Source organism: Dreissena polymorpha, chromosome 12, assembly GCF_020536995.1.
Source record: "Dreissena polymorpha isolate Duluth1 chromosome 12, UMN_Dpol_1.0, whole genome shotgun sequence".
Classification (NCBI taxonomy): domain Eukaryota; kingdom Metazoa; phylum Mollusca; class Bivalvia; order Myida; family Dreissenidae; genus Dreissena; species Dreissena polymorpha.
This window is the reverse complement of record NC_068366.1, coordinates 25,191,354-25,209,253: the sequence shown is the minus strand read 5'-3', so window position 1 is coordinate 25,209,253 and position 17,900 is coordinate 25,191,354.

Here is a 17,900-nt window from a genome sequence, read left to right as displayed (position 1 = left end):
GTATTAGGGCAACATTTGGTATATGAATAACGAAATCGGGTCGCCTGTTCTGAATTGTAACTTCGTGTTTTATGTACAACCGACAGTCGTCGCGTAATGTGGGAAATGTCTTTCTTAGGTAAAGACCTAACTCGCTAACGTACGTTTGATCAAAATCTCTCAGACATGCCACTTTGTTCATCGCTTTTCTCAGATATGAATGTCTACACTTACCACGCGTAAGAAATTTGCTAGTCATCGTAATCAAGGACTTTGGTATGAAAGCGCTATGCTTTGTCTATATACTGAAAACGCACCAGCCCGTTGGGTATATAAAGCGACACGGACAGCTATTGTCATCATAATTGATTTGAGACTCCAAGAGAGAACATTGACTCGAAATCATGCCGAAATACGCAAACCGACTGCCAAAGTTCGAGGACACAGACGCTGCTAGTGGTAGTAGCGAAACGACTGGCAAGGGCAAGCGACATGCTACAAAGCCATACACTCGACCAGAACAATCGGCGTCAATTGATCTAAAGTCGTTCGGCTATCATTTGAACAGACTTGGAAGTCAGGTTACAGCGTTCGTTAACAGCAGCGACTTCGCTATGTCTAAAGAAGGTCGCGATGTCTGCAAGAAAATGGTATCGTGTATTCAAAAGGCTTCATCTTATCAGCGAGAAGCGAGCGAACATTTGGTTGATGATCAAGAGCGTTTCTTCGAGGATGAGTGGTCTAAACGCGAACGCGCGCTAAAAGAGCAACATGAACTCGAAACCGATAGGATAATAGCGCAGCTCCTATTTGAAAAAGAGCAGGCTTTGGATTCGCTTAGAACAAAACTTCAAGAAGAAAAAGATGAGGCTATTCGAGCCCTGAAAACGTGCACAATATGCTACGATGGCGAAAAAAACTGTACCTTGACAAAATGTGGGCACACTTTTTGTGAAAACTGCTGCCTGATGATGTTTGATGGAGACTGCGCTATGTGTCGAGCTGACGTTACTGGCTGGGTGCGAATGCTTTTCACGGATTAAATTTTTTGACTGTTTTCATATGTTTGATGTTTGTTGTAAAATAAAATGTTGAAATGCATATCATGTGTTGGTTGTTAGTCGAGCAGGTTAGATATAGTTTGATTGTTTAGTAGAATAACGTTGAGCTTACGAACAATGTCGTATCGAATTGCGATGGATCGAATGCTAAATATGAGTCATTGTGTAATATAACATCTAGTAGTATGAACATTTTTCGCAATATCCTCCGAAGTAAAGAAACAATAAGATAACTCAAACGTCTTCTATAAAAGCCAGTCTTTTTATTAAAACTCAATCATTCACTCTTGAGTTAGCAAAGCGAAATGACGTCAAAACAACTTGCTGATGTTGGTTTTTGTTTGGATGATGAAAGTCATCCGTTATATCTCACTCCAAGTGACCTTGACCAAACTTGTCAAAATGTGCACTCTCTTCTCCAAATGACAGACGAAGAAGCTGGCAATCAGTTTAAATCGCGAGAAGACGAAGAAGCTGCGGATTTTTTGGCGCAGCTTGTACATAACAATTCCAACGACTCGTCAGGTTCAACTAGTACAACGACATCGAATAAACGAAAAGCTATTGCCAATAATAACGGCCAAACTGCCAAAAAACCTAAAGGTTCGCGAAATACAAAACAGGACCCGATTTCAACTGGAAACAAGCAGACTGACTTTGTAGAACAGTATCTGAAGAAACAACAGAGACTAAAATCGCTGCACGCTGATGCTCGTACTAGGATCGCGTTTATTGAAAAATCGTTACAATATGTACAATCCAAAGAAAGCGATGAGCCAACGGTTTGCTCTTTTCTGTCAAAGGCATCTTCAAACATTGCGCTTGCTATAGAAAGCATCTCAAGTGAACTACAAAACAGTGGCGATGTTGACTCGTGCCGAATATGCAAAAATGAAGACAATCCACCAACAGTTATAAGCAAGACGTGCGGACACGGGTTTTGCTGTATGAAGTGCATAGTGAAGTATTTGGAATACGTCTACAACAAAAATTCTGGGCGACTTATTTGTTTGAAATGCAAACATCTGTACGATGAAAACGCCACATATCAAGTTGGCTCACGCTATGGCATTATTGGTTGATACATAGTATGAATAAATCATATTAAACATCTAATCTGTGTTTTGTTTTACATGCTTGAAATGAATGTTTTATGCTTACACGACTTCAGGCTCATATTGGCCTTAAAAAAGGAAAATTAAGGTCACGGGTATAAATAGCTAGTTTTTGACACAACACAATCATTCTTCCTTGAGATTTCAAAGCGACATGGCGCTCTCCAAACAGCTTACCAATGCTGGTGTTCGTGTAGATGATGAAACTCATCCATTGCATTCAACACCCAGTGAGATGATACGAAAGCATCCAATTTTGTACTCACTTCTCACAATGACTGACGAAGAAATTAAAACAGAATATCGTTCGCGAGAAAACGATGCAGCAGCTAATTTCATGGCTCAGCCATCACAGCAATGTTCCAACGACTCAACAGGTTCAACTAGTACAACGACATCGAATAAACGAAAAGCTATTGCTAATTCTGACGGTCAAACTGTCAAAAAACCAAAACGAAACGCAAAACAGGACGCTATTTCAACTGAAAAGAAGCATGAAGACTTTTTCGAAGAGTATTTAAAAAAACAAGAGATACTAAAATCGTCGCAAAGCTCAGATAAAAATCGACAGTCTCAATAAGGCGCTAAGGTACGTTAAATCTGTACCAATTGATGAGCCGAGGTTAACATCGTGCGTAACAACTGCAGCTACAAACATTTCCAATGCAATTGATTTGATTATTTCAAACCATCTAAAAAGCAGCAGCAAAATCGACTACTGCAGACTATGCAAACTTGAAAGCAATCCACCTAGAGTGTTCAGCAAGAAGTGTGGGCACGGGTTTTGTTGTCTAAATTGCTTTCCAAAGTACATGGAATTTGTAAGTGCTAACACTGGTGAACAAATTGTTTGTTTGAAATGCAAAATACCATATGATTGTCACACTGGTTGTTTTGGACCAGGTTATTTCATGTTTGGCTAGCAATTTATCAATAAAATCTATGTTAAACCTTACATTTGTGTTTTTGTGTTATATGATTATACATAGAGTTGTGAGTGAAAGAATCTGAAAATACTGAAAACTGCCATTTCACACAATCAGACAAGTAGAAGGTTGTGCTTGCTAGCAGTAATAGGCTCTCGGAATGGCAATCTCTTTTTGAACCAGACCAGTTATGTAAGCCGAGTATGAAAATTCTCATCTTCTTATTCATATAGACAAATAAAACAAATCTGAACAAAAAATTGGCTTGTGGTTGTGCTTGCAAGGTCACACACACACTGTAATATGCGCTCGGAATGGCAATCTCTTTTTGTACCAGACCAGTTATGTAAGCCGAGTATCAAAATTATTGTATTCTTAATCATATAGACGACTAAAACAAATCTGCACAAAAAATTGACTTGTGGTTGTGCTTGCTAGCTCAAGCAGACACTGTGATTTCTCAAACTCATATCAGAGCTAGGACTTGAACCTAGATCTCCTTCTGCAAGAGAAGGCGTTCTTCCTTGAACCACTCTGAGAATATGAACTGAACATCACTTCACACATAACACACACAATGAGTTTTGTGGACAGACATGAATGTGCTGACAGAAAACCATATTTTTCTAAATTGCATTTATATACTTTTTTTCTCATCATTTGCATCAGAAATCTTATGAGAGCCATGTATAAAAATTCTCATATTCTTATCCATATGCATGAATAAACCAAATCTGAACCAAAACATGGCTTGTGGTTGTGCTCGCTAGCTCAAGCAAACACTGTATGATGCGCTCAGTGAATCACAGTATCACGGCACAACAAACACACACAATGAGTTTTGTGGACAGACATGAATGTGCTGACAGAAAACCATATTTTTCTAAATTGCATTTATATACTTTTTTTCTCATCATTTGAATGAGACCAGTTATGAGAGCCATGTATCAAAATTATCATATCTTCTCTTATAGACATGACTAAAAGAAATCTGAACCAAAACATGGCTTGTGGTTGTGCTCGCTAGCTCAAGCAAACACTGTATGATGCGCTCAGTGAATCACAGTATCACGGCACAACAAACACACACAATGAGTTTTGTGGACAGACATGAATGTGCTGACAAAAAACCATATTTTTCTAAAAAGCATTTATATACTTTTTTTCTAAGCATTTGAATGAGACCAGTTATGAGAGCCATGTATCAAAATGTTCAAATATTCTCTTATGGACCTCAATAAAACAAATCTGAACCAAAACATGGCTTGTGGTTGTGCTTGCTAGCTCATACCCATAATTACCTTCACACATATTTGCACTGAAACAAGAATGCAGATGCTTATGAATCTGAACCAAGAATTGGCTTGTGGTTGTGCTTGCTAGCTCACACACACTGTAAAATGTATTTGAATGAAATCTGGTAAACAGACATTGTCATGCCTGCAAAATAGCAAAAGTTTCCACTTTTTGTGTAAATACCTTTTTTGCATCATTCTCAACCATAGCCGGTTATGTGGGATTTATATCAAAATTCTAAAATATACCTTACATGGGAACTGATCAGAAAAAAGACCTGAAACAGAATAACATATGCAGTTAGTTTTTTTGTAGAGAGAAAAATGTTTAAAAAGAAAGTGAACACATGTTCTTTTGTAATTCATACAGTGTATCACAATTTCAAATTCTGATTCAAGATGAAATATTCTACACTGTTAAGTCAACATGATAACATATGTGAGTGCAATACAATTTCTGTACTGATACACATGCAAATTTTCCATTTTTTGTGTTAATACCTTTTTTTGAACTTTGTACACCATAACCTGTTATGAAGGGTTTGCTTCTTGATATTTAAATATCTATACTATAGGTACTCTAACCAAGACAAACTTCCTATGGGGTTTGCTGTTGATACACATATTTGTGTCAACTTGAATGAAAGATTGTTGTGGCCAAAAATTCACATGTTGGCAAAAAGCAGAATTTGCATTTTGGTGTGTATATAGATTTTTTTGCAGTTTTAGACATCAAATATTTTTGTGAAGAAGACTTTGAAATGGACAATTATGCATTCTATGGATAAAATATGAAAAGTGAGCCTACATAGAAATATGAAAACAAATCAGTGCACATGTTTTCTTCACATAAACTGTCATACTCAAATGTAAATTCTGGTAAGAAATTGTTCAACCTATGACATGAGATGAAATATTCAGTCACGGTGTTAGCAGCACTCGGTAAAAAGTATATACTAAGTGTTCATTCATTGTAGAAATCAACTTTGTATGGCAGAGTTTGATGTTTACAAATAACCTACAGTCAAAAAGGTCTGATGCAGATAAAAAACAAAACAACACATATCAAGTGTTAAACTGACTGACTTTGTATAAATCAGAAGTTTTCACAAAAATCTGAATTGAAGTACACATTTTGTTAACAGTGTTTCACTTTTGAAACAAAAAACTACACAAGATGATCTATCATGTATTTTAACTTTCTTTGTTTACATATGGGATGTGTTGACATTTCAACAATACACGGTTTTGTCTATCATGAAGCAAAAAAATATATTTTGGTGGTACTTACTTGTAATCGTAATCATGTTTTGACAGAATTCATCGTTTCTTGAACTCTCAATCCAAGAAAGAAAGCCTTAAAATGCCTCACATACATGTATCGATACTGTACATAGAACAACACCCATTTTTCGGAAGGTTCGGATGAAACTCATATCTTTGAACGTTGTATTTCTTCAAAAAGCAAAGTAAACTACAAACTTTTTGTCAAGCATGAATTAAAACTATCTTTTCTAGAACTAATGACACCGCATATTCCGCAAAATTCGGCTTGTTGATAAAAATACTCGTCGATGAAAACATAAAACACTTTGTTTACATACAATTGGGGCTTTTGTCGACTTTGTGAAATTTCGTGTTTTGGGGAAGGGACATGCATTTCGAGTTTTATGCTGTTGAGTTGAATAACGGCATACTATAAAAGGGCGAATTGATCGTGTTTAAATCATTTCGATTTTTGAAACTGAACGAACAACACGCATAATGAGTGACAGAAAAGCTTGCGAGCAATGGATGTCAGGTGTGGAGAAAAGTGGAGGTTTCCAGGCATGGTTAGAGAGGCAGAATAAGCATCGTGAGAATGAGTCGTTAGCTGGAAACAACAAAGCAGCTTGTGACAGATGGATTAAGAGCATGGGCGAAATGCTGCCAACTGTGTATGACACTACGTTAGTGATTGTGTGTCATAGGTGCAAAAACTTTTTTTCGATGGTGAACTTTTGCCGTAGATGCGAGGCCCTCAGCTGTGTGTCATGTACGCGGATCGACGATCGCTGCGAATGGTGTGGCGAAATTCAGGGTTACGGCCAAAACAGAGAAGCGAGGCTTTTGCATCTGTGATGGACTGATCGAGTGGACTATGTGGGCTGATCTAGTGGACTATGTAAACTGTTGTACGTTGTTGTTGCGAAAGATTGAATGTTTGAAATATTGATTGTTGCAGAATAAAATCGTTTGAAACTACATATACATAGTTGTTTGTATTTGCTTTGATTAGAGTTGGATAATATAGTTTGAGAAAACATACGACACTGGGTTATATCAATAACTAACGCAATAGCAAAATCAAACATTTGTGCACACAATAGTACTTGTTTTTCAACTTTGCGTTTGGTAGTTGCATGAATAAGTATATGTTACTACAAGAATAAGAACAAAACGAATTGAACGGTTCATGATATTTATTTACAACACGATCATACAAAACCTACTCATGTGTCTATCAATAGTCTTGTTCCTGGACCCACCATTCGCAAAAACTGGCAATTCGGTGAATGTTTATGGTGTTCCAAGAACGCATCGTCTGTAGGTTTCCAATGATACAACACAATGCCACAACGAAAACATTTGCAACGATCGTGTTGTCCCAAGTAGTACAACCCGCAAGAAGCAAGCTGGTATTTGTTTGGTTGTATTTGGGGAGACCAATACTCAAACGTTTTCAGTCTGTCGATATAGTTGTTCATAAACATACTTGTTTCATTCGTGCAAAAAGCGTCGGTATCATCCATGATATGATATGATATTATATTACACATGCAATTGGTTATTTCAACATCTTTATACATTTTTTGTCTCAAAAATACTCTTGGTCAAACGTTACGAGTTTTGTTCTCTTGGCTTTTGAGCTCAACAAAATCCCATTAATGGTTTGAAGTCGTTTTGTGGGATCTTGGTGTGTCCAGCACAAATCATATTTCGGATTGATCAGAATAACCTCAATATCGACATAGTACACAATTTCCGTATCTGTCGCTTTCCAACATTGATCTCGCGTCGAAAATGTAAACTTCACATCTGGATAGAGATCCATGATGTACATTTCGACAGCTTTGTTCCACTGTTCGAGGTTTAAACGTAACATGTGTCGAAAAAAACCTAAATCTTTGAGTTCGACGGCTAGCATTGTTTTGTGTGAAGTGTACTAAGTCAAATTACTGCTATATAACATTTTCTACCAAACAAACAAACACATGTTAACGTTTCAACAAGTTTATTCAATATTTTGCACATCGACAATTGACAGGCACGCAGTGACAGGTCCAGCATCGGTGCATTCGGTTTATACGTCGCTGTGTTATTTTGCCCACGCTGAGAAAGAATGGAGGACGTTTCGCCACCGCAATTTCGGCATCCCAGTCCTCAGTTTTTGGAGTGACGGTTTCTGAAACAGAACAAGCAAAAGTTAGTTACAGCATTCAACGTTTACAATCAAACCTCCAACACTAACATATGAAATTCTTAACAACATACTTTTTATCTCAGACAGCCTAATCTCCATATCCCAGTCCTCAGTTTTTGGAACCCGGAATGTAGTTGCTGGCACAGACATGTTATCGCTTTGAAGGTTAGATCAAGAATGATTTGATCTACCAGTCATGTAGCGCCTTTTATTTGCAGCGACTCTTTGACAACCACTAACCCAAAGCTGTTGTTACTTGTTTCAGTATACAGAATATTTAGGTTTTTGTTGGCCGTATTGTATTCACAAGAAACGAAGTTGTACTTTGATTGCATCAAACGCTCAATTTCCTCACGAAGTGTCGCTGAGTCATCTTGCTGCGAGACCTCAAGAATGCTTCTCATGCGAAATGAGTCAAGTTGTTTGTTCCAAAAATCAGTAGTGCATTTGGGTACGAGTGTTTGACCATAACGTTTGATTAGACACGAAGCCAGTTTGTCATGCGTATTCTTTGAAAATGTTAGTACTCCAATCATACTTAAGGCTTGTGTCAAGTAATAGCTCGTAGCTGCCATATCTTTGGTACATGTTCTTGAAAAATAAAGGTGACACTGATGAACCTCATTGCCGTAGTTATCTTCGTAATCGGTTTGTTCGCAAAGCAGAAAATCAGACCCATTGCTTTGAGAACCACTAAACCTGAGCTTCACAAACTGTATGTATTCAGGTTTAGATATATGAATGACAACTTGTTCTAGGTCTGTTTGTGTGAAATCAACAGGCAAAACATGTTTTTCTTTGATAACAATGTAACACGATGAATCGAAACCAAAGTTTTGATTAATGTGTGTAGCTAGCAACTCGGGTTGGTTTGCTTTGATGAGTGTATTCAATTTGCTTTCGCCTTTCCTTTCGCTGCAACGAGCCATTTCTGTTATTCAAATTCAACAATTTAGGTTTTTATCATGGAATTTGTAATACGACGACTTGTATAAATACTGCAACAAAAACTGAATGTGTCTCATTTACAATCTGACAACAGAAGCGACAACATGTCGGTCCAAACATTGTGCGAAAAATTCATTCGTGAGAAAAGAAATTTCAATGCGAATGGTCACCAAAAGAAGTACATGTTCAGCGTTACATGTCCTTTCACAGATGTCGAGGGACTGCGTTTTACGTCGATAACTAACAGTCCGTATGACTACTTGAACTACAAGCCAACGCTGGACCATGTGTTTCTCGATGAACCGACACTAGCTGCGTTTGAACGATATGTTGACTTGATGTTTTCTGTTGCCGATGAAAAGATTGATATGTGCTACTTCAAAATATTGAAAACATTAGTACCAGAACATTTCGCAACTCTAACCGAGCGCATAAAGAAGGGTAGATACATGCAGTCGAATCCCACGTTAAACTACAGACTGCCGATATGCATAATACCAGTGTTGGAGTTGCACGGAATCGAGGAGTTTAGCAAAGTCTATTCGGTGAAATCCACTTGCCTATCTTTGGAAAGGACACAGATACGATTGAAGCTGAACACCTACTTTCGAGCAGTCATGACATTACTCGATTGTTCGGAAAATGATATCGTGGAAATATTGGTGAAAAAAGGAGTGCTACCGAGTAAAAACTTTCAGCTTGTCAGTACACAGAAAGAGCTCACAATAGGTCTGAAAATTGTGAGAAGCTGTGGTGAAATATACGAAGCGTTGCAAACTGGCATCGAAATGAGAGAGATGAATGCTAACGTATACTCACTGCAACCAAAATATGGATATCCAAATACAAATTTGTGTCAGGCGTTAGAGGTTTTGTTTGTGATGCATCCTTTGTACATAAAGCATTGGAAGAGTCTTCAAATTGAAACGGAGCTGATTGATGGGGGAAAGGGAAGACTAACCAATGCTATTCCTAATCGTAAACGCAAATTTGCTGAACATTCAAAGGATCAGTCCAGTCTCCCCAAAAAGATGCTTTGCAAAACACAAGAACAAACATGGAATGACTTGCCTTGTTCTGATAAGAAGGCGTGTTCGGAGCAAAACGAGATAATCAGTATGCCGGTCGATTTGGCAGTCGTGAAAGAAGAAATCGTGGAAACGTTCACCCCAGAACAAGAGGTACAAGAAAACCCGATGCCCGTAAGCGATATGTTGCCCGAAGAAGACCCATGTAAAGTTTACTTCATCAATCAGTGTCAAAACGAAGAACACGAAGATATGCTCTCTCAAGCGGTTAGAACATGCATTCCCAACATTCACATCCCACCGAACTTTGTCGCATTTTGTGTGTCGAAGGAATTGCTGACAAACGGCCTCGTTTTGTACATTCCTGCAGATTTTGTGTTGTAGTCTGTTGTGTGCAAATTTTTTGTTATATAGCTATTACATGTGTTTTGTTAGATGAATGAAATAAAAACCAGCTATGTTGCGCTTCATACTATTTGTCTTGTTTGTGTCTCTATGTAGCTGTAACGATAACTGCTTCAAGAAATCGCCAGAGCGCGATCTGGGTATATACAATGGTGCATTCTCAATCGTTTCCTATGATGATGAGCTAGACAAGTTACGCAAAATTGTATATATTCCTGAGAGAATGTACACAACGCAATATGATATTCTCGAGGCCATACGAAAAGTCATAAATCAAAATTTGGGCGTGAAAGACAATTATTTGACCATTGATAATCACAGGGACAGGTTTTGTTTCCAAATCAAAGGCACACTCTTTTTGATTTTGACCCCGAATATAGGTAGGATGCTAGCTACTGATTCTCTATGGCGATTCTTGGTACCAGACAATACATCTAATCATGTTGCAGACATCGAAAAACGCAGTAGCGATAATAATTTCGTCACATCGACAGTTTCAAACGAAATTGACACACACACAAACAGCGAAATGGAAAACACAACGCTTGCTTATATCCCCAACAATGGTTGGACAACCACAAAGGTTAACAAAAAAAGCACGCAAGCAACACTGAGAGTTGCACACGAAAATACCACTAAAACATTAAGTAAAAAACATAACACATCAGTTGTCAATGCCCTTAGCGATGGTTCAACAACCACAAAGGTTGAAGAAAATAGCGATCTTGGCACATCGATAGTTGCAAACAAAACTAGCACACAACAAAACTACAGTGAAAACCATAACATAACGAGTGGTAATATCACTAACAATGGCTCAACAACCACAAAGGCAAACGAAAATAGCGAAACAGGATCTGTCCTTGTTATAATCGAAGTTGTGTTTTGCATTCTAGCCGTGTTTGCAATCGTTCTTGGACTTATAGGATTTGTGTATAACGTTATAAAAAACACAAGGGACTAAAATAAATATAAAACACACTTATACAAACGGATCTTGTCATTCTTGATGTTCTAAGCCAAGCATGCGGTCGTTTATCGTTTTGTGTTTGTTCATTGTTGTCCGCGCAAACACAACAGTTCAAAGCGTTTCTTCAACAACCACATCGAAAGTTGCAAACAAAACTAGCACACAACAAAACTACAGTGAAATCCATAACATAACGAGTGGTAATATCACCAACAATGGCTCAACAACCACAAAGGCAAACGATAATAGCGAAAAAGGATGTGTCGTTGTTATAAGCAAAGTTGTGTTTTGCATTCTAGCTGTGTTTGCAATCGTTCTTGGACTAATAGGATGTATGTCGTACGTAATAAAAAGATCATAGGAACTAAAATAAATATAAAACACACTTATACAAACGGATCTTGTCATTCTTGATGTTCTAAGCCAAGCATGCGGTCGTTTATTATTTTGTGTTTTTTCATTGTTGTCCGCGCAGGCACAACAGTTCAAAGCGTTTCTTCTTACGGTTTACAAAACTGTTATTGCAATGTGTGTGATCCGACTAAAAGTATTGGTAAAATATATGATGGATCTTGCTACTTTATCAGTATTGAGCAACAGTTCAAAGTTGGAAACCAGTTTTCAACGCACGTCAATGTACGTAAAACTGTAAACCGTACCGACTATAATGCATACGATGTGGTCATTTTTGGACAAAAAAACATTCATCTAAAAACGGTTTTCACTCAAGTAAGCAACGAATTTATTTTGAACAACATTCAAGGTTCTATCAAGATAGCGCTGTTCAACAACAAAGATAGGCCTGCTCAATGCGTTCATTTGTTCAAACGAAAATATTTGGGCATTTCATGCGAAACGGCTAACGTAGCGCTGTTAAAAGCGGATCGAGGAGAGTTTGTGACTGTGTCACCTTTCAATCCGCGTGCGTACAAGACATGTTCATTTGACGAAAACGCAGCAGCGTCGATCACATCACCTAAAACTTGTTTCGTGGTGAATGAAGATGGCCAGTGCTTACCAGCAGTGCTGCAAACAGAAGAAGAGTTTCAAAACGCTTTTGACTATCTGATTAACAGAACGCACGACCCGAAGGAGAATGCAATATCTCAAAATTTGATGTTCAAAATTGACACTCTGAACGAAACGCTCGAATTAAACGATTACGCGATAGTCTATTCGCGAGTGTCATATGATGTGAACAATACGTGCTTGTATATCGACGTGAATGAAAAATCTATTTCGTATGAAGATTGTACAACAAAACGAACTCTGTGTCAGATTAGAATTCCTGGTATGGGACTGGATTCACCGAGTGACGATGATTCCAAAATAAACAGCTTTTGGGTCTTATTTATTGCACTAACATTTGTGGTTGTTTCTTTGGTTATAGTTATAGTTATTGCGTATGTGTTGCAAGGATTTCAATCTAGACGTTTACAAACTACTACAACAGTTCAAATAACAAGCGCCTAACTCGAGTATAAAACCATTCACGCAAAGTCAGTAGTTGTCATAACGTAAAAAAATGTTCAGCTGTGAGTTTGTGGCTGCGATGGTAGCAAATTACTTGGAATGCAAGCAGTTTGAGGACTCAAATGACACTCTTTGTGACATCGTCGAATGTGTGATTTTGCTTGTAAATAGCACTGTTACGATGCATGTTCTTACAAAAGATGAACTGGCCATAGCTTGTTTTGATGAAGACTATTTCGCCGAATTGCTTGAACAAAAGCTGAACAATGGTTTGAGCTGGGATGTGTTTGTGACTGCATTTGTTTTGTTTGCGGCCGTCGTACGTGAAATATCGAATTACAACGCTGAAGGCTTCTATATTTTGGTGGTACTTACTTGTAATCGTAATCATGTTTTGACAGAATTCATCGTTTCTTGAACTCTCAATCCAAGAAAGAAAGCCTTAAAATGCCTCACATACATGTATCGATACTGTACATAGAACAACACCCATTTTTCGGAAGGTTCGGATGAAACTCATATCTTTGAACGTTGTATTTCTTCAAAAAGCAAAGTAAACTACAAACTTTTTGTCAAGCATGAATTAAAACTATCTTTTCTAGAACTAATGACACCGCATATTCCGCAAAATTCGGCTTGTTGATAAAAATACTCGTCGATGAAAACATAAAACACTTTGTTTACATACAATTGGGGCTTTTGTCGACTTTGTGAAATTTCGTGTTTTGGGGAAGGGACATGCATTTCGAGTTTTATGCTGTTGAGTTGAATAACGGCATACTATAAAAGGGCGAATTGATCGTGTTTAAATCATTTCGATTTTTGAAACTGAACGAACAACACGCATAATGAGTGACAGAAAAGCTTGCGAGCAATGGATGTCAGGTGTGGAGAAAAGTGGAGGTTTCCAGGCATGGTTAGAGAGGCAGAATAAGCATCGTGAGAATGAGTCGTTAGCTGGAAACAACAAAGCAGCTTGTGACAGATGGATTAAGAGCATGGGCGAAATGCTGCCAACTGTGTATGACACTACGTTAGTGATTGTGTGTCATAGGTGCAAAAACTTTTTTTCGATGGTGAACTTTTGCCGTAGATGCGAGGCCCTCAGCTGTGTGTCATGTACGCGGATCGACGATCGCTGCGAATGGTGTGGCGAAATTCAGGGTTACGGCCAAAACAGAGAAGCGAGGCTTTTGCATCTGTGATGGACTGATCGAGTGGACTATGTGGGCTGATCTAGTGGACTATGTAAACTGTTGTACGTTGTTGTTGCGAAAGATTGAATGTTTGAAATATTGATTGTTGCAGAATAAAATCGTTTGAAACTACATATACATAGTTGTTTGTATTTGCTTTGATTAGAGTTGGATAATATAGTTTGAGAAAACATACGACACTGGGTTATATCAATAACTAACGCAATAGCAAAATCAAACATTTGTGCACACAATAGTACTTGTTTTTCAACTTTGCGTTTGGTAGTTGCATGAATAAGTATATGTTACTACAAGAATAAGAACAAAACGAATTGAACGGTTCATGATATTTATTTACAACACGATCATACAAAACCTACTCATGTGTCTATCAATAGTCTTGTTCCTGGACCCACCATTCGCAAAAACTGGCAATTCGGTGAATGTTTATGGTGTTCCAAGAACGCATCGTCTGTAGGTTTCCAATGATACAACACAATGCCACAACGAAAACATTTGCAACGATCGTGTTGTCCCAAGTAGTACAACCCGCAAGAAGCAAGCTGGTATTTGTTTGGTTGTATTTGGGGAGACCAATACTCAAACGTTTTCAGTCTGTCGATATAGTTGTTCATAAACATACTTGTTTCATTCGTGCAAAAAGCGTCGGTATCATCCATGATATGATATGATATTATATTACACATGCAATTGGTTATTTCAACATCTTTATACATTTTTTGTCTCAAAAATACTCTTGGTCAAACGTTACGAGTTTTGTTCTCTTGGCTTTTGAGCTCAACAAAATCCCATTAATGGTTTGAAGTCGTTTTGTGGGATCTTGGTGTGTCCAGCACAAATCATATTTCGGATTGATCAGAATAACCTCAATATCGACATAGTACACAATTTCCGTATCTGTCGCTTTCCAACATTGATCTCGCGTCGAAAATGTAAACTTCACATCTGGATAGAGATCCATGATGTACATTTCGACAGCTTTGTTCCACTGTTCGAGGTTTAAACGTAACATGTGTCGAAAAAAACCTAAATCTTTGAGTTCGACGGCTAGCATTGTTTTGTGTGAAGTGTACTAAGTCAAATTACTGCTATATAACATTTTCTACCAAACAAACAAACACATGTTAACGTTTCAACAAGTTTATTCAATATTTTGCACATCGACAATTGACAGGCACGCAGTGACAGGTCCAGCATCGGTGCATTCGGTTTATACGTCGCTGTGTTATTTTGCCCACGCTGAGAAAGAATGGAGGACGTTTCGCCACCGCAATTTCGGCATCCCAGTCCTCAGTTTTTGGAGTGACGGTTTCTGAAACAGAACAAGCAAAAGTTAGTTACAGCATTCAACGTTTACAATCAAACCTCCAACACTAACATATGAAATTCTTAACAACATACTTTTTATCTCAGACAGCCTAATCTCCATATCCCAGTCCTCAGTTTTTGGAACCCGGAATGTAGTTGCTGGCACAGACATGTTATCGCTTTGAAGGTTAGATCAAGAATGATTTGATCTACCAGTCATGTAGCGCCTTTTATTTGCAGCGACTCTTTGACAACCACTAACCCAAAGCTGTTGTTACTTGTTTCAGTATACAGAATATTTAGGTTTTTGTTGGCCGTATTGTATTCACAAGAAACGAAGTTGTACTTTGATTGCATCAAACGCTCAATTTCCTCACGAAGTGTCGCTGAGTCATCTTGCTGCGAGACCTCAAGAATGCTTCTCATGCGAAATGAGTCAAGTTGTTTGTTCCAAAAATCAGTAGTGCATTTGGGTACGAGTGTTTGACCATAACGTTTGATTAGACACGAAGCCAGTTTGTCATGCGTATTCTTTGAAAATGTTAGTACTCCAATCATACTTAAGGCTTGTGTCAAGTAATAGCTCGTAGCTGCCATATCTTTGGTACATGTTCTTGAAAAATAAAGGTGACACTGATGAACCTCATTGCCGTAGTTATCTTCGTAATCGGTTTGTTCGCAAAGCAGAAAATCAGACCCATTGCTTTGAGAACCACTAAACCTGAGCTTCACAAACTGTATGTATTCAGGTTTAGATATATGAATGACAACTTGTTCTAGGTCTGTTTGTGTGAAATCAACAGGCAAAACATGTTTTTCTTTGATAACAATGTAACACGATGAATCGAAACCAAAGTTTTGATTAATGTGTGTAGCTAGCAACTCGGGTTGGTTTGCTTTGATGAGTGTATTCAATTTGCTTTCGCCTTTCCTTTCGCTGCAACGAGCCATTTCTGTTATTCAAATTCAACAATTTAGGTTTTTATCATGGAATGTGTAATACGACGACTTGTATAAATACTGCAACAAAAACTGAATGTGTCTCATTTACAATCTGACAACAGAAGCGACAACATGTCGGTCCAAACATTGTGCGAAAAATTCATTCGTGAGAAAAGAAATTTCAATGCGAATGGTCACCAAAAGAAGTACATGTTCAGCGTTACATGTCCTTTCACAGATGTCGAGGGACTGCGTTTTACGTCGATAACTAACAGTCCGTATGACTACTTGAACTACAAGCCAACGCTGGACCATGTGTTTCTCGATGAACCGACACTAGCTGCGTTTGAACGATATGTTGACTTGATGTTTTCTGTTGCCGATGAAAAGATTGATATGTGCTACTTCAAAATATTGAAAACATTAGTACCAGAACATTTCGCAACTCTAACCGAGCGCATAAAGAAGGGTAGATACATGCAGTCGAATCCCACGTTAAACTACAGACTGCCGATATGCATAATACCAGTGTTGGAGTTGCACGGAATCGAGGAGTTTAGCAAAGTCTATTCGGTGAAATCCACTTGCCTATCTTTGGAAAGGACACAGATACGATTGAAGCTGAACACCTACTTTCGAGCAGTCATGACATTACTCGATTGTTCGGAAAATGATATCGTGGAAATATTGGTGAAAAAAGGAGTGCTACCGAGTAAAAACTTTCAGCTTGTCAGTACACAGAAAGAGCTCACAATAGGTCTGAAAATTGTGAGAAGCTGTGGTGAAATATACGAAGCGTTGCAAACTGGCATCGAAATGAGAGAGATGAATGCTAACGTATACTCACTGCAACCAAAATATGGATATCCAAATACAAATTTGTGTCAGGCGTTAGAGGTTTTGTTTGTGATGCATCCTTTGTACATAAAGCATTGGAAGAGTCTTCAAATTGAAACGGAGCTGATTGATGGGGGAAAGGGAAGACTAACCAATGCTATTCCTAATCGTAAACGCAAATTTGCTGAACATTCAAAGGATCAGTCCAGTCTCCCCAAAAAGATGCTTTGCAAAACACAAGAACAAACATGGAATGACTTGCCTTGTTCTGATAAGAAGGCGTGTTCGGAGCAAAACGAGATAATCAGTATGCCGGTCGATTTGGCAGTCGTGAAAGAAGAAATCGTGGAAACGTTCACCCCAGAACAAGAGGTACAAGAAAACCCGATGCCCGTAAGCGATATGTTGCCCGAAGAAGACCCATGTAAAGTTTACTTCATCAATCAGTGTCAAAACGAAGAACACGAAGATATGCTCTCTCAAGCGGTTAGAACATGCATTCCCAACATTCACATCCCACCGAACTTTGTCGCATTTTGTGTGTCGAAGGAATTGCTGACAAACGGCCTCGTTTTGTACATTCCTGCAGATTTTGTGTTGTAGTCTGTTGTGTGCAAATTTTTGTTATATAGCTATTACATGTGTTTTGTTAGATGAATGAAATAAAAACCAGCTATGTTGCGCTTCATACTATTTGTCTTGTTTGTGTCTCTATGTAGCTGTAACGATAACTGCTTCAAGAAATCGCCAGAGCGCGATCTGGGTATATACAATGGTGCATTCTCAATCGTTTCCTATGATGATGAGCTAGACAAGTTACGCAAAATTGTATATATTCCTGAGAGAATGTACACAACGCAATATGATATTCTCGAGGCCATACGAAAAGTCATAAATCAAAATTTGGGCGTGAAAGACAATTATTTGACCATT